General features: G+C 45.4%; 2 protein-coding genes across 5 annotated transcripts in view; one reads left to right on the plus strand and one right to left on the minus strand.

The window, feature by feature from the left end:
- The window catches only part of TIMM21 (translocase of inner mitochondrial membrane 21), a 98,753-nt gene extending 94,762 nt beyond the window's left edge, over positions 1-3,991 (plus strand). Inside the window, exon 7 of the mRNA XM_085605921.1 lies at positions 3,033-3,991. The gene's annotated coding sequence lies outside the window, so the exon portion shown is untranslated. The remainder of the gene's footprint in view (positions 1-3,032) is intronic.
- FBXO15 (F-box protein 15) overlaps positions 1-22,002 on the minus strand; it is a 397,776-nt gene that overhangs the window by 364,405 nt on the left and 11,369 nt on the right. The window lies entirely within an intron of this gene.

Below are 22,002 nucleotides of genomic sequence, written 5' to 3' on the forward strand. Positions count from 1 at the left end.
ATGTACGCGATGTCTCCGGAGAACCCTTCTGGAGCGTGTAGCGGTCCATACTGTTGGCCTGGTGCGCCGTGCCACGGCGGGTCGTCTTCACCTTCGCCCGGTCGCCATCTTGTTTGGTGGACATGCTGGCTCCTCCACCGTCGTGCCAAGCACCCCAGACGGGCCGCTATACCAAGTCACGGGTGCCAGGGGGGGGGCAGGGGCGACCACCGAACCGCGGGTCAACCCACCGCCGGTGGGTCAGCCGGGCTCCTGGATAAGGCCACACCACCACACCCCGCTCCGCAGTCCGACCCCGCTTGAGAACTAGGAGGGCGCGAAAGCGAAAGCGCGGGGTACGCCCGTCGCCCAGCCCCGTTCGCCGCTGTTATTCACTTTGTCCCCGGATCGCCCCACTACTCCAATCCGGGGGGCCGGCGAGGAGAAGGCCACAACCTTCGATCGATGCTCCCACCGTCGTCCGGGGTCCGATTCGAGCCCAAAAAACGGGTGGCGCCTCAGCTCCGGTTCCCCAACACAGTCCCCTTAACAAGGACAGGATATCGCCAGGATTAATTCAGGAGGTCGCGGAGGTCCTCGGGAGCCTCGCACCTACGCGGCCATCTTGGTTGCGCGCTAGGCTCCTCCCTCCGAATGTTCTTATTTCTTATCAATGAGTAATACACAACCCCAGTTTCAGATCCCTAAGTGTTTTGTCATTTTTCTTGTTGAAAGCTAAGTGTGCCTCTTTAAGTATTTCATAATATTTGTATAAGATGTGTGTTGATTAAAAACTCTGACCACTGAAAAAGTACTGTAAGTTGCCAAAGGGTTGGCATGGACGAGAGTTTACTGTATGCAATTTTTTTCACAGTGAACAAAACTGAATCATTTTGTATTCTCTTTCACTTACCACACGGATTAATAGATGTCTAAACATGTGTAATGAGTGTAGGTGGAAGACCATTTTTCCTACCTGTTTTCTCTCTATTGTCACTGTGCTGAGAGAGGGAGCAGTTGGAGCACAGAGCTTATTTTCAGTTTTTCTTTAAGGGATATGTATGGCTGTTGCACATAAATGTGAGTCTAGATTTGCGAAAAAGCACTTTTCTTCCCGTTGAGTTTTTCTTGGATTTTGAATTTACCTTCATGATTAGGCAGAGTCTGTTTCTGAAGAAGATAAGTTTGTTTAAGAGCACAATAGGCCCCTCTAGAAAGTATATTTATCAGAGTTTTCAGGAATCTCGAGAAAGTTCAAACGGACTTGGATTCACAGACCCTAAAGACAGTCTTCAATGCGTGGTGTGTTCTAGAGTGTAGCAATGCAGGAGGGGCTTGGCAAATTAAAAGAATCAGAGAATGAAGAACTAAAATTACACATGCATATACTTCACAGGTTCCATACGAAGGCCAAGTAGATGAAAGAAGCCAATTAGCAAAACTCTGTCAACACCCATATCCCTTTTCCCCTATTTTCAAGTTGAACAGTCAGTGTCCTTAGTGGCTGAAATTCTAAAAGTCAGGGGATTTCTACTTAAAGTTAGTTACAAACGAAACACTCTTACCAGAACCTGGCAGAACCTCTTTCCAGAGAGCACATGAGTGGCCTAGCAGTGAAACATCTGTCTACAGAGGGTGCAGCACCAGGACACTCTGAAATGCAAATGGTGTTGGATGGAGGAGACAGCCTGGGAACTTTAGTGGTGGACGCTAATTTGACTTGCTGAAGGCCGCTCTCACTCAGAGCCTGCACTGTGGTTGCATGCATCATCTCTGGTGTTGGAGATGTCCTCTGGGAAAGTTAGAGATCAAGGGGTTGTGTTCTCTAGTGGAGCGCCTGCTTTGTATGAACCTGCTTGACCTTCATGCCATCAGGCTGTCCCTAAAAGGCTTTCTACAGACCATCAAGGGAAGGCTGATAAAGGTCCTCGCAGACAATACAACTGCCATGTGGTACTGCAAAAGCTGGGCACCATGGTCCTGGATTTCATGTTGGAGACTTTGCGTCTTTGCAGGTGACTGGATCGATTGGGATCTTCCTGGTGGCCAATCACCAGACCGGGTCTCTGAATGCCAGAGTGAACGAATCGAGCAGGAATGGGCTGGTGAATCACAAATGGCATCCTCATCTGAGGTTAGTTGAGGACATCTTCATTAAGTTGGGTGTGCCCTGGCTGTATCTTTTTGTCGCCACCAGGAATGTGCAGTGTTTATTCTACCTTGCACTATAATTTCCTCCTGGAAGGTATTTAGGGAGTGCACTCACCTGCGATGGAACACAGGCCTCCTGTGAGCATTTCCATCCCTGCCCCACTTGCTTCGAGTTCAGAGGATGGTCCGTGTGGACAGAGACCTAGTCACCTTTATTGTGCTAGACTGAGCTAGGAGAGTGTGGCACACTCTCTCTTGAGTCTGAGCATCTGCCCTCCGATTCGGCTACCCCTGCGCAAGCTCCTCCTTTCACAGCAAAAGGTCAGGATCCTGCATCCAAATATCCACAATCTGCACCTCACAGGATGGAGATTGAACGTTGAAAACTAAGCAGTTTTGTCTTGCCCTCTGAAGTGATGGATGCTAGCCTTATATCCAGACGTCCCTCAACAAATTCCTATATTCTATATGCTGGAAATGTTTGTGGCCTGGTGTAGGGGCTGTCGGTGTCTTCCCTTGCAGGCCAAATTGTCTTCTGTTTTAGTTCAGAGTTCTTTAATTTGTTATAATTATTTGATGCTCGTATAACAATGAGATGAGATAAATGCATAATGGTAGCCTTGGGTCTTGATGTAAAAAATTTAATTCCTTGTAGTATTTAAATTGGGCATTGTTCAACAAATGTAAGGACTGCTTTTAGTTGAAGATTACACACAGCTTGCATCTCTAATCAATGCTGGAAATATGTGTGCATAAAAATGCACAGATTTTTTTAACAGCTAAATATATATAGTCAGGCTTTAAGGAACAAGTTTGTAGAGATGCATAGTTCATTCAAAGAAGCCTTTGAGCAATTTCTTATCAGCAGTGTCTCACTGTCTTTTATGTTTGTTCCTTTACAGAAGCCACATCTAACGACCTTCATTGTAAGGCGTCCATACTGGGTTGATGTTCATATGGCAGAAATGAAGCTTTTTGAGCTGCCTAATGTTGGTGATCTTGTAATGTAAACATTGGGATTTTCCGCAAATCCCATCTCATTGTGGGCTTCTCTCAATAAATACATTTTCCTTTGGCCGGAAATATTCGCCTGCTGTCATATAAATTACTTTGATGGTGCAGTAACTATTGTTAACCTGTTTTAATACTAATCCATTTTGAAAGTGCTTAAGGTGTAGTTGGGGGTCATTCAGTCAAATAATTTATCCAATAAGTACTCTAATGTTTTATAGATTAAAGTATGCATTATCAACATTAACAATGTTAGCAACATGTTTGAGATATTGAAAAATTAAAGTGTAAGAAATTGGGTTATTAGTTGCGAAGGATGTTAGTAATTCGCAAGTAACGGGTCTGTAATTGCCTAATAGCCAAGTACCCAATTTTAGCACTTGAGACTCTCTGAATAGCGAAGAAGAGCAGTTCAGACCCTACCCAGGGAAGGTGGTGTGGGCTGGCTGGCCCAATTTGCTGGCACACAACAAAGTTCAATAACTTATTGTACAGTTTGTGCTTTTTCTTTTTAAAAGGAAAATTACTTAAATTACACACATACACACACTACTAAATGCAATACATTATATTACAAATGTATTCATTAGGTAGTTGGAAATACCTTTAGTGGCACCCTCGTATCACATACATCATCACAATATAAGGGGTTGTCACTTTGAATAAGGCAAGCTTGCTGGCTTTCTCAGGGTGTCACCACATTATTCGACTCAGCCATGTGTCATGTTTGAACCTTATAACACCATTTAAATCATTAAGCACGGTATTAACGATCAGAAGCATTAATTCTAAACATAAGCATTGCAATGATCATCAGTGATGCTGTCAATAAAGCATTTCAGTTTGAAAACATATTTTTCAGTCTTTCTTCACTTGCTGTATGCCACCTAATGCAGCCATGGGGCAAACCATGGGGGTGGGATCGGTAGTGTCCCTGTTCCCCAAAACTCCAACTCCAACTCTTGAGTGTTCAAATTAATGGTAATCTACTCCTGGGGTCATGGATGTAATCATCTGGGAAAGGTAGGTTTACGTTTTACCCACACTTTCTTGAAAGGGGGCTGCTGCACCTTTTGAAACCCACAATGGTGTTGCCCCTGCCATCATGGGGCCACCACAAGCACCAGGAAATATGTAAAGTAGCCTGTGAGTGCCATTATGGGGTGCTCCTTGCTAGTCTTAGTGAATATTTAATTAGCTGCAGCGTTGTTTTCCTTTTATATGTATTATTTTAGGTGGGGTGCCCCATTCCCACTGGGGGCACCCGTGGCCTCATTTTTTGGGGGCCATTGGGGGAGTCCCAAAGCCTCGCAGCCTTGCCAACTCCGAGCCTGGCCAACACAGTCTAATGCTGGCTCCCACTTGAGTCTTTGCGGGCAGGTGGCTGCCCTGCAGTACCTTCTTCGTTCCCCAAGTCACTGGTAAGTAGGATGGGAGCACAGCTTCTAGTGAGCGCGCAGTGGTGCTCCTCACCCTGTCAGTCTGCTTCTGTTCAAACTAGCTTCATGTGTTCTGGTATCCCTGGGGAGGGGGGGGGGGGGGGGGGTTGGTGTCCCCAGGGCTGAAGGTTGGCTCATAGAGGGGCCCCCACACAGACACCCTCCCTGTCCTAATTAATCAAATAATGGTGTGCCAACACACTGGTCCTGACGCAACCCATGGGAAATTGTTCATGATACCGAGGAGCACTATGTGCCTGCTTTTCTTTTTAAAAAAAATTTTTTTACAGCCTTGTCCTAACACACTTAAGGTGATGGGAGGAATAAGTGCATGAGTGCAGTTTGTCTAACCACTGTCAGTCGCTCTGGATAACATTACAACCCATTGTTCTTTGCCCACCATACCACCTTAGTTTAGACAAGGCCATATGCAAATCAGTCTTGGTCCTGCTCTATTATAACCAACCCGAACTGCCAAGCCAGGTCCTTTGAACCAGAATACAAACAACCCAAAACTGATTTCACTCTAGCTGGGGCTATTCAGTCATATGATGCTTGGTTCCACTGACGCAGTGAGCAAGGAACCACGTCTGGACATACACTTGGCCAATTAGGGCAGTACATCAAACACATAAAAGGATGGTGCTCCTCTCCTGCTGGTTGGGGCATACACTTAGCCAATTAGGGCAGTACATCAAACACATAAAAGGATGGTGCTCCTCTCCTGCTGGTTGGGGCATCTTGCTGCACTGCTCAGGCCTCCGAGTTTCATGGCATCCTAAAGGGCACCGGAGGAATAGAGGGGTGGTGGAGTCCTGGTCCCTTCCCCTAATCGGTCCTCAGGAGACGCAAGTGAGCCAGTGCCACTGGCCCTGAAGAGACCCATCCTACTCCCTGTAGTCAGCTGGAGTTAAAGTCCTTAGTCCATCCTTGTAGGGCAAGAGGTGGCTTCTCCTTCCAGCTGGGCACCCATTTGCTGTAATTAGTTCCAGGAGTTTTTAAGCGGGGAGAAATATTTTAAGGGCCAGGCATCCCTGCCAATCCTACAGTGCCACACCAACTTTGTCCCAACCTTCCTGCACAGTGTTGTGGGCTACTTCTTACTTCCAATGGGCATGAGCTGTCCCTGCTCAAATGGAGTGTGAGAAACTAATTATCAGATGCAGATTTCCTACCCACCCCTTCCTTTCCCAGCCAATATTGAATGCTCTTTTTGTGTGGGGATACCTTTGTTCCTTCTGCTGGAGAGAAGAGTAATTTATTTTGCTCAGTGGGAGGACAAAGGCATAGAATCTGATTATGAGCGGAGCCAAAAAATGTAACAAATCCTAAAACCCCATAAGATATGTATGTGAGATATTGGAGATTGCAAATTCAAACTGTTTGTGAATGTCTTACCCCTGTTTGCTACCTTCCCGTACCCTGTAGGTCCAAGTGCAAAACTGCACTTTAGAGCAGTTTTTGCCTATATGTATAAACAGTGAAATCACCACAGATTGTTTAATGAGCACTTCAATCAATCATAGCATTTGTAGAGTGTACTACTTACCCATGAGGGTTTCAAGGTGCTGGGGAGGGGGGGGGGGGGGGGGAATGCTGCTACTGCTCAAAAACCCAGGTCTTGAGGAGTCTTCTGAAGGTCTGCAGGTCTTGGGTCTGCCATAAATGGATGGGGAGGGTGTTCCAGGTCTTGGTGGCGAGATGGGAAAACGATCTGCCGCCGGAGGTCGCTCTTCGGATGCGGGGGACTGTGGCGAGGGCGGCGGAGCGAAGCTGGCGGGTGGGAGTGTAGAAGCCGAGTCGTCTGTTGTGGAGTGCCTTGTGTGCGTGTGTGAGGAGCTTGAAGGTTATCGTCTTGTTGGCGGGGAGCCAGTGCAGGTCTCAAGTGGGGTGTGATGTGGCTGCGGCGGGGGATGTCGAGGATCAGGCGTGCAGAGGCGTTCTGAATGTGTTGAAGTCGTTTCAGGAGTTTGGCCGAGGCTCCTGCGTAGAGGGCGTTTCCGTAGTCCAACCTGCTGCTGACGAGGGCCTGAGTGACCGTTCTTCTCATTTCGGTGGGGATCCACTTGTAAATCTTGCGGAGCATGCGGAGGGTGTTGAAGCAGGAGGAAGAGACTGCGTTGACCTGCTTCGTCATGGAGAGGGTGGAGTCTAGGATGACCCCTAGGTTGCATGCATGGTTGTTGGGTGTTGGGGCTGTTCCCAGTGCGGTCGGCCACCAGGAATCGTCCCAGGCTGAGGGGGTGGATCCGAGGATGAGGACTTCCGTCTTGTCCGAGTTAAGCTTCAGTCGGCTGTTCTTCATCCACTCGGCGACGGCTTTCATTTCTTCGTGAAGGTTGGTTTTGGCAGTGTTTGGGTCCTTGGTGAGGGAGAGGATCAGCTGGGTGTCATCGGCGTAAGAGATGATGTTGAGGTCGTGCAGTCGGGCTACGTTTGCGAGCGGTGCCATGTAGATGTTAAACAGAGTTGGGCTGGGGTACGCCGCAGATGATCTTGGTGGCTTCGGAGCGGAAGGCGGACGCTCTGTGTTCTGCCAGAGAGGAAGGTGGTGGTCCAGTTCAGGGCCTTCTCTTGGATCCCGGCGTTGTGGAGACGAGTACGTAGTATGCGTTGGCATACTGCGTCAAAGGCGGCTGACCGGTCCAGGAGGATGAGGGCCGCAGTATCTCCGTTGTCTAGCAGGGCCCTGATGTCATCGGTGGCGGCGATGAGGGCAGGTTCAGTGCTGTGGTTCCTGCGGAACCCGGACTGCAACGGGTCCAGGATGCTGTTCTCCTCGAGGTAGCGGGTCAGTTGTTTGTTGATGGTCTTCTCGATGACCTTTGCCGGGAACGGGAGCAGGATGATGGGCCGGAAGTTCTTGAGGTCCTTGGGGTCCGCCTTGGGTTTCTTGAGTAGGGCGTTTATCTCGGCGTGCTTCCAGCTCTCCGGGAAGGGTGCTGTCTCGAAGGAAATGTTGATGGCTTTCTGGAGATGGGTGCGATGGCGGTGCTGGCTTTGTTGAACATGTGGTGTGGGCAAGGGTCTGACGGAGATCCGTAGTGGATGGTGTTCATGATTTTGGTGGTGTCGTCGTCGCTTATGTTGGTCCAGGAGAGCAGGCGGTCGGTGCGGATGGTGGTTTTGGGGGCGGAGGTCTCAGTGGTTGTCGGAGCGGTCATTGGGTTGAAGTGGTCGTGGATGTCTGCGATCTTGCGATGGAAGAAGGTGGCAAGCGAGCCGCACAGGTCTTGCGAAATTGGGATGTTGTTGGTGTTGGAGCTGGGGTTGGAGAGTTCCTTCACGATGTTGAAGAGCTCTTTACCGGTGTGTGTGTTGTTGTCTAGGTGGTCTTTGAAGGAGGCCCTTTTGGCAGATCTGATGAGGTTATGGTGTCTGCTGGTGGCGTTCTTGTGGGCTGTGTAGCTGTCCGGTGTTCGTTCACGGTGCCAGTTCTTTAGCTTTCGGCAGGTTTGCTTGGCGGCCTGGAGGTCTTCAGTGAACCAGCTGGCTTTCTTGCTGGTGTGGCTGTTGGAGGGTTTCTTGAACGGGGCGAGGGTGTTGGCGCAGTCATTGATCCACTGTCTAAGGTTGCGGGCGGCGGTGTCGGGGTCGGTGGAGTCGGTGGGTTGTCTCCTGGCGAGGGTGGTGGTTAGCTGGTCCTTGGTGACTTTGCTCCAGCAGCGGCGAGGGATTTGTTGGGTGCGGTGGTGCGTGGTGGGTTTTCGGAAGGTGAAGTGGGTGCAGTGATGGTCGGTCCAGTGGAGTTCGGTGGTGTGGTTGAAGGAGAACGTGCTGGCTTGCGGAGAAGATGGGGGTCAAGCGTGTGGCCGGCGCAGTGGGTGGGTGTTGTGACGAGTTGTTTGAGGGTGTGGTTGTCGATCAGGGTGGTGGAGTTGGTGTTCTTGAGGTGGAGGTACAGGTCCCCGAGGATGATGTAGTCCGTTGAGGCGAGGGCGTGTGTGCTGACGAAGTCGGCGATGGAGTCGCTGAACTGTGGTCAGGGTCCGGGGGGCCTGTAGACGAGGGTTCCTCTGAATGTGGTGTTGGGGTCGGTGTGGATCTGGAAGTGCAGGTATTCGGCGGTGCTTAGGGTGTCTTCGGTGTAGGTCGAGATTCTCGAGAGTGTTCCTGTGGACGATAGCGATTCCTCCTCCTACTCCGTTGGTCCGGTCCCTGCGGGTGATCTTGAAGCCGTGCGGGATGGCTATGGCGATGTCAGGTGCCGAGGAGGGGTTCAGCCAGGTCTCCGTCAGGAAGGCGACGTCTGGGGAGGTTGAGTCGAGTGGGTTGCAGAGTTCAACGCGTGTATGCGTGCGAAGCGGGTGTTCAGACCTACTCTACGAATACCCACTCATAAGGCCTACCCCAGGTCAGTAATAATCCTTGCAGAGTCCCTTCTTCGTCAGGCTACCTGTGAGCAAATACCGGATTCCGCACAATGGTAGTCTCACACGTAGCCCGCACATGTGCACACATGCCTATACACACATATTCAAATCTAACCAGCCTGGTGCACTGTAGTGTTCGCATGTATTTGTAATTGTGTCTTTATGTCTATGATGTGGAGCGTGGGGTGGAATGTACATTGTCACCATCCGGTATTCCAACCAGGACGTCAGTTGTAACTCGAGTCCTGAGCTGGAGGTTGTACTGCCTGGCGCTCACCTGTTTCTGAATAATAAACCTTACTCTATAATCAACGTTTCCCTCATCTTAACATGCACCTTACCCTAGCTGTGCAGTGGTAGCCTTAACGTAAAAAGCGGACCCCAAGGGGATATCGAGCTGAGTCTAATTACCGTGGATTTACACGCTCACATTAAATGTGTTAAAAAAAAAATAAAAAAGAGTTGTCAAAATTGAAAGTTCCTGGTGGATTAAATGGCCGGAACTCGTGCTACAGGAAGACTATAGGGCTGTCGATTGATTGAGCTGGTTCTTGAACAAAAGATTATTTCAGTTTGCAATTTATCAATACTAGTTAAATAAGCAGCTGGATGATAATCATATTTAAGTAGAAATATTGTAAGCAAGATTGTGACCAACTCAGCCCGCATTGAATACAAACATGTTTGTTATCAACATTTAAGTAATGTTCAGCAACGTACAGTGATTATTTAGGTAATCACCTCACATCTTTCCGGAGTTTTACTCCTCGGTATAAAAGATCACTGATATTCAACATTTTGTTAAAAAAAAAAAAACAAGGGGCACACATCTGTAAGTTTAGTGACGTGTATTTAAAGGACATGGATAGCCCTACGTTTCAAAAATATGTTCTAATGTCCGTGCATGTTCATTTTTATTGTATTTGCTTGATTAAAAAAACACTTTTAAATAAAGTGTTGCTGTACATAAATTCAGCAGTGTAATTTGTTCTTCAACCTCCTTGAAGTGAGGAGCATATGGGTAATAGGCACAACTCTCCCGTGAGCCTAAGCATCAGCTTATTGTACATACTGAGCAAACAGGGTTTAGAACCGGGGTCTCCTGACTACGGCCTGTGCGCATCTACAGGCCGCTGCCAGATTTTATCCAGCCCACAGAGTCAGCCAGGCTGCAAGATGTTATCTGGCCCACAGACTGTAATACGCTCCTGGTCTCCTCAGCTTCATACTGATTGATTACTTTAATTCAACTTTATTCCTAACGTTAAGAACAACGGAGATTGCCTGAAATAATACATTTTTTGTTTGTCCTTAGTTATATATTCAGTATAAAATTAAGGACATACAGAAAGTTTATTATTCTAGGCCGTTTCTGTTTTGTATCTGTTATTGTTGGAAAGATATCAGAAATGGCCATAGGACATATCGATTCAAAAGACGCCCTACAACAGGAAAACAAAAAAATAAAACTGACATTACTTTTACAGTGTAAAAGTAAGGGTCTGTTTTTTTCTATTGTGGAAAGCTGAGGAGGAAAACAGGACAAAGGAGGAGTGGAACCCCAGTCAAGCTGCAGAACCGGACTTGAAAGGTGCAAGCGCCTTGGTTGTTGAATCTGGGGTAACGGAGGAGTAATCTATTTCCAGAAGCTGAACGGTAGGTTGGTAATTCCCTTTTAAACTACTTCTGACATTAAAGTGCTCTGTCCTATCTTGTATTGGGTCCAGCTGCTTTGGAAATCTTAACTAGGCCCAAAATCACTGCAAAGTCGCATGTAGAAACTAGGCCCAAAGCTGTTTGGTGTCAGAAATTTTTAAAGTGAGCAAATGCAGTGAGCCAGCATAAAGGAAGGCAAGAGAAATGCAAATAAGGACCGAACAAAGGAAAGTTAAAAGGAAGCAGAATAGAACGTGGGTACAGAAAAAAAGAATAGAAGGGAGGAAAGAATGATGGAAGGGGGAAAAAAAGGGAGAAGGAAGGAAATTAAAAATTGTAAAGAAGGGTAGCAAGAAAAGAAGAAAGGAATAAAATGAGAAATAAGGAAAGCAGAGAAGTAGAATTAAATAATGGAAAGAGGAAATCAAAAACAGATGAAAGGGTGATGGAAGAAAAGAGAATGGAAGATTAATGAATGAAAGGATAATAAAAAGGATGGGAAGGAAGGAACGAAGGAAGGTCAGGAGGAACAAAGGAGAAAAAACAAGAAGATGAATGGGAAGGAGTAAAGAAGGAAAATTAAACAGGAACATACAGAAGGACCGAAAGGTAGAGCTAGAAAGAAGCACAGATGAAGAGAATAGGCAGAAGGAAATAATGATGGAAAGTAGGAATGAACTGAGAATTGAAAAGAAGGAAAGAAAGAACATTAGATAATAGGAAAGACACGTGGAGCGAAAAGGGGGAAAATAAAAAAAAGTCAAAACTGGTAAATGCCAGTTTTTTCGGTCCACGAATATTTGTAAAATATACAATGTGGCCCTCGTACTGAAAAGTTTGGAGACCACTCGTTTAGAACACCAGATAGATTAATGACGAGAAAAGCGATTTTATCTTATCTGATTTTCTTTTTTGTGTTTCACTTTCCGTGTTAGCCAAATGACATTTTTCTAATTGTATCACCAAATAAGAGCGGTAGTACCAGTGGTGCCTTTTATTAAATATGAAAGTAGTTACAATTTGATTTTTTAGGCTAATTGAAAATATGCTTAGTGCATACAAATAGCAAGACCAACCAGAATATAGGTTAACCTACTTTTGTTTACTAAAATTAATTTAAAAGCTACACTAGTCCTAATATACTGAATGCTAAGCTAAATGTCAGTGTGATTTTTTTTTTCCCCCATTAAACATTTTTTAAGGAGACGCTTGGTACTAATGCAGGTTAAGTTAAAGGCAACAATATAATGCCAATTTTCTTATTGACATCTATGTTTGTCTTTTGACAGCTAAACTAAGATAAACTCACTTTCTCATAATCCTTATATTCTCAGACGGGTATGTTAATTGATTTTATGAGTAAGTAATATCTACAGTTTCCTGCTCCTCTTGCGGGATCCCAGAACACTTTGGGGAAACAAATATTTGTCTACCAGACACTGATGTCATCACAGATCCATTTATTGTTCATACCCTGGAAATATGCCAAGCCAAAACTTTACATAACTGTGTGAGCTGCAGCTTAGCCAGGATATCATCAAGGTAATATGTATACCTATGTGTATCATTTTCCATGTGTACCCCTATATCAGAGAACTGCCTTTAGTGTTTTGAAGCAACTCTTCTGCATTGAAAGCCCAGTAGCTGTCCGTGATCATCCTGACTGTAGTTCTATTTACAAGCATCTGGTATTTCTATAATTTCTCACAGCTAATGCCCTTCATAATGTTCTGTAAGTGAGATAACACTGTGCACTTCCTTCAGGTTTTCATGCAAGATAATGTGCATAGTGATGTTCTATATGTTTTGCAATCCTAGTGGCGTTTCCTGAGATCAACTTAAGAAGAAAGCTCAGAGATCATTTAGCAGTGGGTTTGACTCTCACAGTTCAGCCCCATAAAAAGGTACAGCAACTGCCTATGTTCTATAAACCTGAATGATTTTGCTTACAAATTATCTACCCAGCTGCATTCTGACTAAGAGTACAGACCATTCTTCCTGCTGTTGGATCCATGGCAGACTCTGGTGCAGCCTAACTCCCAAGTAATTGAAACACCTAACTCTTCAGAGAGACACACCTTTTATGGAGAAAGTGTGCATCAAGTGAGCATTGTGCATTTACACCCCGAAATTTGGTTTTACTGAGGTTAATTAACAATTCAATTTTTCTACGAAATCTGCCTTTTCTGGGTGGTCAACCCTGATTTCTTTTTTCATATCCTTTATTTTTGCTGGTTGTATAACTCTGTGCCCCTTACCCCTGCTAACCGGTAGTAAAGTCCCTGTGCTACCCCTTTTAACATGGTTGAATTGACATACTCCTAATTGGCGTGTTTAACTTGTCTACAAGTCCCCAGTATGTGGTACAAAATGTACCCAGGGCCTGAAAGTTATGCGCCACTTGTGGACTGCAGCACATGTTGTACTATCCACTACATGGCAGTGCAAACATCACTTCAAGACTTGTTGTAGCCTGACAAGCAGTATAACAGCTGCAGGATGACCGGTCAGAATAAACCTTTTTGATATGTCAAAACCTCCATTTTAAATATTAATAAGTCACTCCTGCAAAGGCCTTGTATCCCACAAGACACAGTGCAATGGTATTCAATATTAGGACATGTAGATATTTAATGTTAACATGTCTTTACAGTGACTAACACCCTAAAGCTATTTTTCAATGTGGCAGGCCTAGCTGTCAGATATGTAGAAGCAAGAGTACAGATTAAAATCCTAATCTTGCATCTTGGTAACGGGACAAATTAAAAATCTAATTAAACAACTATTTTGTAATAGTTATTACAAATCCAATTCAATGGTGAACTTTGTAATAAAAATAAGCTTTGATTGAATAAAAATAACTTTTAGAAAGTTACTTTTCCCTGCCTGAAGCTCCTGGAGGGTAATTTGCATTTTCTCTCCAACTGCTCCCAGCTGGAGATAATATTTAAATAGGTGTGAAATGCCTCCAGGTATCTATACAATAGGTCACTGTGATTGAGAGGTCGACCTGAATGAACAATGATGACTTCTTTAAGCTCAGCAGTAACGTGGGGGTTTGTAAGGCTAATTTTTGACATTACAGTATCAAATTGTGCTTGACAGATCTCCTGCATTTATAAATAACACATGGGGTGTACTTGAAAGAAAGGAAACAGGATGCCTAGACAATTCTTGTGTATCCATTTTCTAGTTGCTGGAAAACCCTGCTTTATTCCAACCAGACCTCTGTTTCTGGGTTCATTGGGTGTACAGTGGCTGCTTCATACTAGATTTTGGTGTGAAATGTGGGAGGACACCAGGATTACCATAGTACGCTTCCCACACACACCCAGCCCTCGGAGCTCAAGTTGAGTATAACCACCAAAAACTTTAGCCATTTTTAAAATGTCAAAGTGTGTAAGGTTGGGCCTGGGAACTTCTACCCCATTTGTTAGGGTGTGCGTGTGAGTCATTCCCACCCACTAGCAGTTTCCAGGCATAAATGTAGCATCTCCAGGTACCAATTTTAGAACACTTCCTGGATTTGAGGAAAAACAGAAGAGGACTGGATCTGCTGTCTCTGGCCTTGGAGAAGCCCTGAAGGAGTGGACCTCTCCCTCTTGTACCCAGGACAAGAAAGTGGATGCCAAGGGTCTTAATTCTGACCTCCTGTTGATGCTGCAAGAGAACTCTTCAACTTGACCCTGCTATTGGTCTCTGCTGACACCCTGTGAAGTCTTGAATTTCGTCCCCTGAGATCCTGGGGAACCATGGAAGTGTATTCCTGAGACGGTTTTGGATATAAAGCAATAGGACAAAAGGTAAAATATTTGACCAGGATGAACCTAGTTAGTGTATCCAATCTGTGCTCCATCATGACCAGCCCTAAATTGCACCTAGGTCCTGGTCTACTGCGACCATTGATTATCATTTGTGCTTCTTGGCGCAACTTCTGCTTGAAACTTTACAAATTCATATATCCAGTACCCCTTTTTGTATTTTTATTGTTTTTGGATGTTTATTGTCTTGTTTTTTGACATTTACTGTTTTTTTAACTGCATTCCCCTTACTTAAGCCTGTCTGCTCTGTGCCATAGCTACAAGGGGGAGGTAGAGCCTAGGTTAATTTAGTGACTTTAAGGGCTCCCGCTGACCAGGTTTGTGATTAATACTTGAAATGGGCAGTCACCCTCCATAATTAACAATCCAATTTATTATACGTTTCTTCAATTTTAAGGCCTTCAGCAAGAAATGTAGTGATAACTTTAAGGGCAGTAATACTGCTTCATCTGCATACACAATAGAAATATGTCTTTCCAACCAATTTTGGCATATCAAGATTCAGTTTAATATAGTTGACAACATCATTGATGAATAGTCTAAACAATATGGGTGCCAATGCGCAAACATTAATGAATTCTAATAGCTAGTCTAAATTCTTAGTACACGTCTAACCTTTTGTATATGAAATTTGCTGTTGTCTGTTGATGCAGGCACTGCAGAGTTGAACCTCTGTCACGCTTCTGTGACCACTTTCTACAACCTATAGTACAGAAAATACCGTTATTCCTACAGGACACTAGGGATGTACTGCACCTCACTGAAAACATCCACACCACCCATGAGACTGATTTACTTGTCATGTTCGATATGGAGTCTCTCTACACGAATATCCCTCAAATAGCCACACTCGAGGTAGTAAAGGCTGCGCTTTTAGCTTAGGACTGGGATTCCCCCACCCCAGTTAATTTCATGATGGAATGTGCCACACTAGCCTTAAATGAAAACTTATTTCCATTAAAAAAACATATGTACCACCTAACCCAGGGAACTTCAATGGGGAGTAAATTTGCCCCGAGCTTGGCATGCCTCTACATGTCTGCCTTTGAGAAAAGGATGATTTTCGATGACTCTAACCCCTACACCAACAATATACTACTATGGCATAGATAGATTGATGATATCTTAATATTCTGGAAGGGTGATATGACATCATGCCAGGATTTCTATAGGTGGATTAACCTACAGACTGCAATTGCCTACTTTTATACAGCAGCCACCATCCTAAAGCACTAAGAGATAACCTTCCATTTGGAAAGTTTTTATGGCTACATCGGAACTGCAGTACTGTACTGGAATACAATGTTGAGGCTGACCAACTTTCATACAATCTGACCTCCTGGGACTACCCCACACACAGCATCAATCTGGCAAAATAACAGGCCAGAAATAATAATAGAGATGCACTGTTGGAACATAATCAGAGACAAATAACAAACACACTGACGTGTCACTACATACACACCTGACTGTATCCGTAAGAACATCAATAGGCACTGGGGCATCCTACAAACTGGTTATCTGACACTACACCCACTGCGATTTGCGTTTGAACGTACTAGGAACTTGAAGGACATACTTGTACACACCAGACCACCACCTACTACCCACTGTGACCAAATATCCCTATGGGGTCTCCTGCCAGTGACAGGACACTATCCATGTGGGTCCTGCACTGTATGTGCCCTCACTGAGACTACCAAAGAGATTGCATTTTCTAATTCATTCAAATGGGTGCCGAAAAAAACATACCAACTGCAACACAAGCAACTGTATATACACTTTTACATGCCCATGTAAACTACGATACATAGGTATGACCACCAGGATGGTTAAAATACGCATCATGGAGCACCACAGTAACATCCATTTTCACAACCCTAACACCAAGATGTGTACAAACTTTGAACAGAAGGGACATACAACAGACAGCCTAAGATGGACCATAATTGAGGCACACACCCAGATGAGCAAACAAGCCCTCTTCAGGAGAGAGCAAAGTTGGATTTCCCGCCTCTCCACTGACAGACAGTGTGAGAAGTTGGCCTTTCATATGCTGGTCACTAGTTATAGTGGCCACCTTGCACCAGTCCAATTCGACTCTTATGCTAGATAGGTTTAAGACAACCTTTTAAAGAAAGCTATCCTAGTGGTAGCTGTGGAGAGCAGCCTTCAGGCTAAGTCTCAGAGGAATGTAAAGCAGCTTGTTTTACCTTATAATCTCTTGAATTACTAAATGAAAGGACACCACACAGGTATATATATCAAATATATATGTATTTATTTCTAGACACCCTCTACTAATCTCTTTATGAGATTAGAAGCCAGGAACACATTCAAATATCAACGTTTCACAATAAGTGAAGCACAAATATGGCTGGGGCCCTAGGGGCGTACCAGACCATATACTAAAAAAGAGGGTTAGGAAAGTCGACTTGCAAAATGACAAGGCCTAGGGCCTGTAGAATCGCTGGGGCTTCACTACTGCAGTGAAAGCAGGTAAGTAACAGACCCACGGGAGACGCATGCAGTGTGTGAACACAGTCGCGGGCTCCCTATTGATTACAATGGAGCAAGTCACGGTTTGATTTTTAAAGTTTTAGGGTACTTCGAGGAAGTCTACAAGCAAGCTAATTACAAGGTAAGTAATTCGAGGGCCAACACACACTAGGGCACTGGCGGGCACGAGTTACCTCACCCAGGGAAGCCGGGTGCATAGGCGTCTTTTGGTGTCGGGTCACGCCGCTGTTTTCTATGGAGACCAAAGAAGACTTGCTGCTTGCGTCGACTGAAGAAGGGTCCGGTGGAATCCAAGGGTGGATTCGAGATGCAGATGACCTGAAAATTGAAGGGACAGTGTTCACAGTCACTTGCCAGTGACCGGGGGCCAGGAAGCTGGTTGCCCACGGAAGTCGGGTGATTTCAGGTGATCAAGGGTGTTTTGACTCTTCGCTCACGAGGTCCAGGAAGGATCGACGATGACCAGCAGCTGGATTTGGAGTGTCCCATGACGTCTGCAGCTGACTGCGGGGTCGGCAACCAGATTGGAGCCGACAAGCCTTGGTAACAGCAAGTCTCGTGTAGAGTGAAGAAAGTCGATGGTGCAGACCAGCAAGGTCTGAGGGACTCACCCAGCGAGGGTGAGTGAGGGCAGGCCTGGAGCAACCAGGGGAGCCCTTTGAGTCGATAAAGTCTTTGGGGGACCCACAAGCCAACGGGCAAGTGATCGCAAAGACGCCTCTTGAGGAAATGCTTCACAGGAGCCCACGGTCACTCAGGACGGGGTAGGCCTCTGATTTTCGCTGCACAACCTGATGGAGGCTTGGGCCACAAATGGTCCAAAGCACAAGTTCGTAGAACGTCGTGAAGGGGTTGCACTCGACAATAGTGCACGGTACCCGGGTATTGCTGTTCCTCGTCACTCGTGAGGTCCACTCGCCTCAGCTCTGCTGGGGACTCACAATGGCTGTCGAGAAGTCAGGAAATCCACTTCCGGGGCTGCAGGGACTTCGGACTCCGGCGGGAGTGGGAAAGTTTGCGACCGTTGATTAGAGTTTCTGGTGCCTGCCAAGCAGGGGAGTCACTCCTTGACTCCAAGGGAGATTCTTCTGTCTTCCAAAGTTAGTGGAACGTCGAAGGGCCAGGATTCTTCTTTGTAGAGCGTCGTCCAGGGTTATCTGTTTTGCAATGGCAAAGTTTGCTATCTTATACTGAAGAAAGGGGAGGGACTAGCTCTTTGACCACTCCTCTGGGAGGGTCAGGGTAGGGGGTGGTTACACCCACTTCCTTTTGTCCAGTTTCGCGCCAGAGCAGGGACAGGTAGCCCCTGAACCGGTTTGAGCTGGCCTATGCACAGAGGAGCCTACTGCTCCCCCAGTGCAGGACTTCAAAGCACTCTAAGAGTGCACCCACCCAGCTCCAATACACTAAATCCTGTCTGGAAGGTGGTGACACCTCCCTGTGACAGGATGCCTATTGTTGGGCCTCTTCCACTGCGAGTTTCAGTCAGCAGCAGGAGGGCAGCCCAGTGTCTGTGCTGGTGGCATCCATTTTGTGATGCCAGGGCTCTTTCAGATTTCTACTGTGTTACCACAGTAGGCACATGTCGTCCCCTCTAGAAGGGTGGGATCATGCTCCCACATCATGGACTGATGTGGGGGTATGATTCCAAGTTGTTTGACACCAAACACGACATGTTTTGATGCAGTCATTCCAAAGTTAGCATTCTAATGCACTTAAGAGTATATGGTTTAACCGCATCCACAAACAGCCACAGAGAATAGACTCTGCCAGCTGCAGAGGGGCCCTGCTCATGCAGAGGCATCCCCTCACATTGTAAACCAAGCACCCTGCCCTCAGGATTGATAGGGCCTGCCATAGGGGTGGCTTATAGGTTTAAATGTGTGTGTATGGTGAGATATAGAAACCTATACCTCAGTGAGGAGTGCTAACACTACCTCGCCCAGGCTGCAGTAGCAGGCCTGTGGTGTCAGATTGAGTCGGCTTCCCAGGGGTGGCATAATACATGCTGCAGCCCCTGGTAGGCCTGTGAAGTGCCTATGCCCTAGGTGCCTAAGGTACCATATACTAGGGGCTCATAAGGTACCACAGTATCCAATCACTAGTGCATCTAATATGCACACCAAGTCGTCTAGAGAGAACAGAGAGACTGGGGCCCTGATTAGCATGGACCCAGCCAGACTATAGCCAGAAACCAGTGTATACATCAGAAAAAAAGTGGGGGCAACTTAAGTGCAGATCCTAGTCTCCTACACACAGGGTCTTAATGAGGATATCCCCTGGAGCGATCTGAGTAGATAGCATGCTCCCTTGAGGATTGACATAATCAGTACATTCTAACCAGAATATCTACCAATGGCTAGTTGTTTAGATTTCATGAGAAAGATTCACTTCAGCATACCAGGTGATCTTTTCCTATGATACTACGTGTCATGTCTCCTTGGGACGACAACTATAATGAGATTGCCTTATCTGTACACTTGTACCCCGACATTCATGCACTAACATCTCTGCCACCTTGTTCACCAGAGTGCATCGTTACACCATACAACATATTGTCACTCTGTTCCTTCCCTGACAGCGACTCTTTTACTGGGGTTACTGTGTTTCAAATATGTGCCACATATGAGCCACTGTGGCTAGTTATTTTTATTCAATTGCCAAACCAACTTGGAGTTTTGCTGGGGTAATTTACGTGTGATATTGCCACCACATCCAGTAACATACCTCCTCGTTTGTGGCATTGACAGTTCCTTTGAGTTTTTTTTGTACATGTTTACAGTGTTACTGGGAATAGGACACATCTACCACGCCATCCCGGTAACCTGCTTATTAATGTGACGACAATTCTATCCGTCTAACCAGGTGTCAGTCGCACTCATGCTTTCATCCCCCCTTGGGGCGCACACCTCACTATTCCAACATGGCGCCTGTGTTTAGGTTATATCCATTGCGCCCACATAGGTTTTCTGGCCATATAGCTCCCTATACATGCAGTAACCCCGCACTTCTCTTTATATGAGTAACAACAAATGTATTCTCCCTAACGGGTGCCAGCTGCACTTGTGTTTTCACTAAACAACCCCCCTGGGTCGTACACTGAATCGTTCTAACATGGCACCCATATTGAGATATCCAAGTCGAAACCCAGCCCGTGTCACTCCGACGCGCCTGAATGAGTTTGCTGGCCACGCCCCTCCCGTGCGACTGGCATTTTCCACACATGCTAGGGTGACCAGTTTCTCAAAACAAAAACGGAGACAGGTCATAGACATAGAAGTAGGACTAAGGTTTGCAGTAACCATCGACATAAAAGTAGGACTATTTGACAGCTGTGATAAACATAGAAAAGGGACTACGACAGCTCCCTCCAAGACCGAGATGAAACATTACAGATGACAAATCAGAGGTGTTTTATCAGCAGTAACCATTAATTCCATTTAAACAGACTTTGCCTCAACATTTGCTTTAGTTGGAGACCAAATTCCAAGTTTGTTTTCTTATTAGATAAGTATATATATTGTGATTTTTAACTGAACAATAAAGAAAATTGCACAATCGAAGAGGAGTTTGTGCTCTTGTTTTTCCCACGAGGAAGTGAATGAGTGCATCGCTAGCGAGTTTGCTATATATATATTATCTACTGGCGGTCGCCAGTAGATAGTTATAGTTAGGACCGTGTTTCCATAGGAAATCCGCAACATTCTATTTGGAATAACTTTGGCTCCGGTAGACGAATCCTCGCAAAATTTTCAAAATAGGTGGGGCGCTCCACTCCGCTCCTACCCTGAAAGTCTCGGGGTGATTCATCAAGCGGGGGCTGAGAAAAAAGGGGGGTCCCAAAACACGTTTTCCCCATGCAATTTTCCATAGGGACCTTTAGTCGAAGGTACAGCCCGAACGGCTGAACAGAATTACTTGAAATTTGGCAGAGAGGTAGTCCTCAGCTCAGGGATGTGCCTTTTGCAGGTCTGGTGTCAATCTGTTCAGTAGTTCCTGAGAAAATCAAAAGTAAAATCATAGATATATGTGGGCGGAGCCTAACCACACATCTCATCCTGAGATCTGATTGGCTGTCAGCACTTCATCCAAGAAGTGTTGGCAGCCATCTTGGGACCAATATACATGATAGCACCTCATTAAAAAGCATTGCAGTTAATAGAAGGTTTTAAGACTTTAGTTACATTATAAATCATTTGTTGATGGTACCATACTCATTTTAGGAATTGTGGTATGTTCTAAGGTGATTTCACCATGTGAAAAAGCCTTCTGCTGGGATATCATGATTGAGAGAAAAATATTTTCTCATGCTTTTCCCACAGAGGTTTGGAAGGTGATCTATAAGCTAAACTGAGAGCTTATTTTCTGTAAATTCATATTATCTTTCTCAGTCATGTGAGAATGAAGTCTGACATTCTCAGTAAAACATGTACATCCAACAAGGGCAGAGACTGTCAGTTGATTCCTTTGTGTTCTACTGCAGCTTCCCAGAGTGTTCCAAAGAACAACTAGAGCGCTAACAGTCCTACTTATGATAAACGTATGGCACACCTGAAGCCATCTTGCTTGGATTAAAGTGGTAACTCTTAAAACATTTAATTTAAAAAGGAACAAAATGAGGGGGTTCATTTTTCCATAAAAAGTATGATTAGTGCTGCAGAAAGAAAAATTAGGGCACATTTTGAGTGACTTCTCAAATCCTCTTCTATTTCATTAAAAAATTCTGACATGCAGAATGAAACATGCACTTTCAATACCAGCAGCAGTTTTCCCTGGTGAGCAGTAGCTTTACTACAGTGATCTAATGAGCAAAAAGAGTGCTAACATTCTGAATGTATGGCAAATGTGTGACACATCTGAATGCCTTCTTGATGGAATCAAAGTAAAAAACTGAAAGTATTTCCTACTGAGGAGACTGCAGTACATGAGGAAATTAGGAAACTTCATAACAAATAAATCTCCCAAGATGGCCACCGGAGACAAAAGAGCCCAAATGTAGCCCAAAATCACCCAGATGTAGCCCAAATATAGCCCAATGACAGAAGTGTGCAA

The sequence above is a fragment of the Triturus cristatus genome, chromosome 5_1 (genome assembly GCF_964204655.1).
Source record: "Triturus cristatus chromosome 5_1, aTriCri1.1, whole genome shotgun sequence".
Taxonomy (NCBI): Eukaryota; Metazoa; Chordata; class Amphibia; order Caudata; family Salamandridae; genus Triturus; species Triturus cristatus.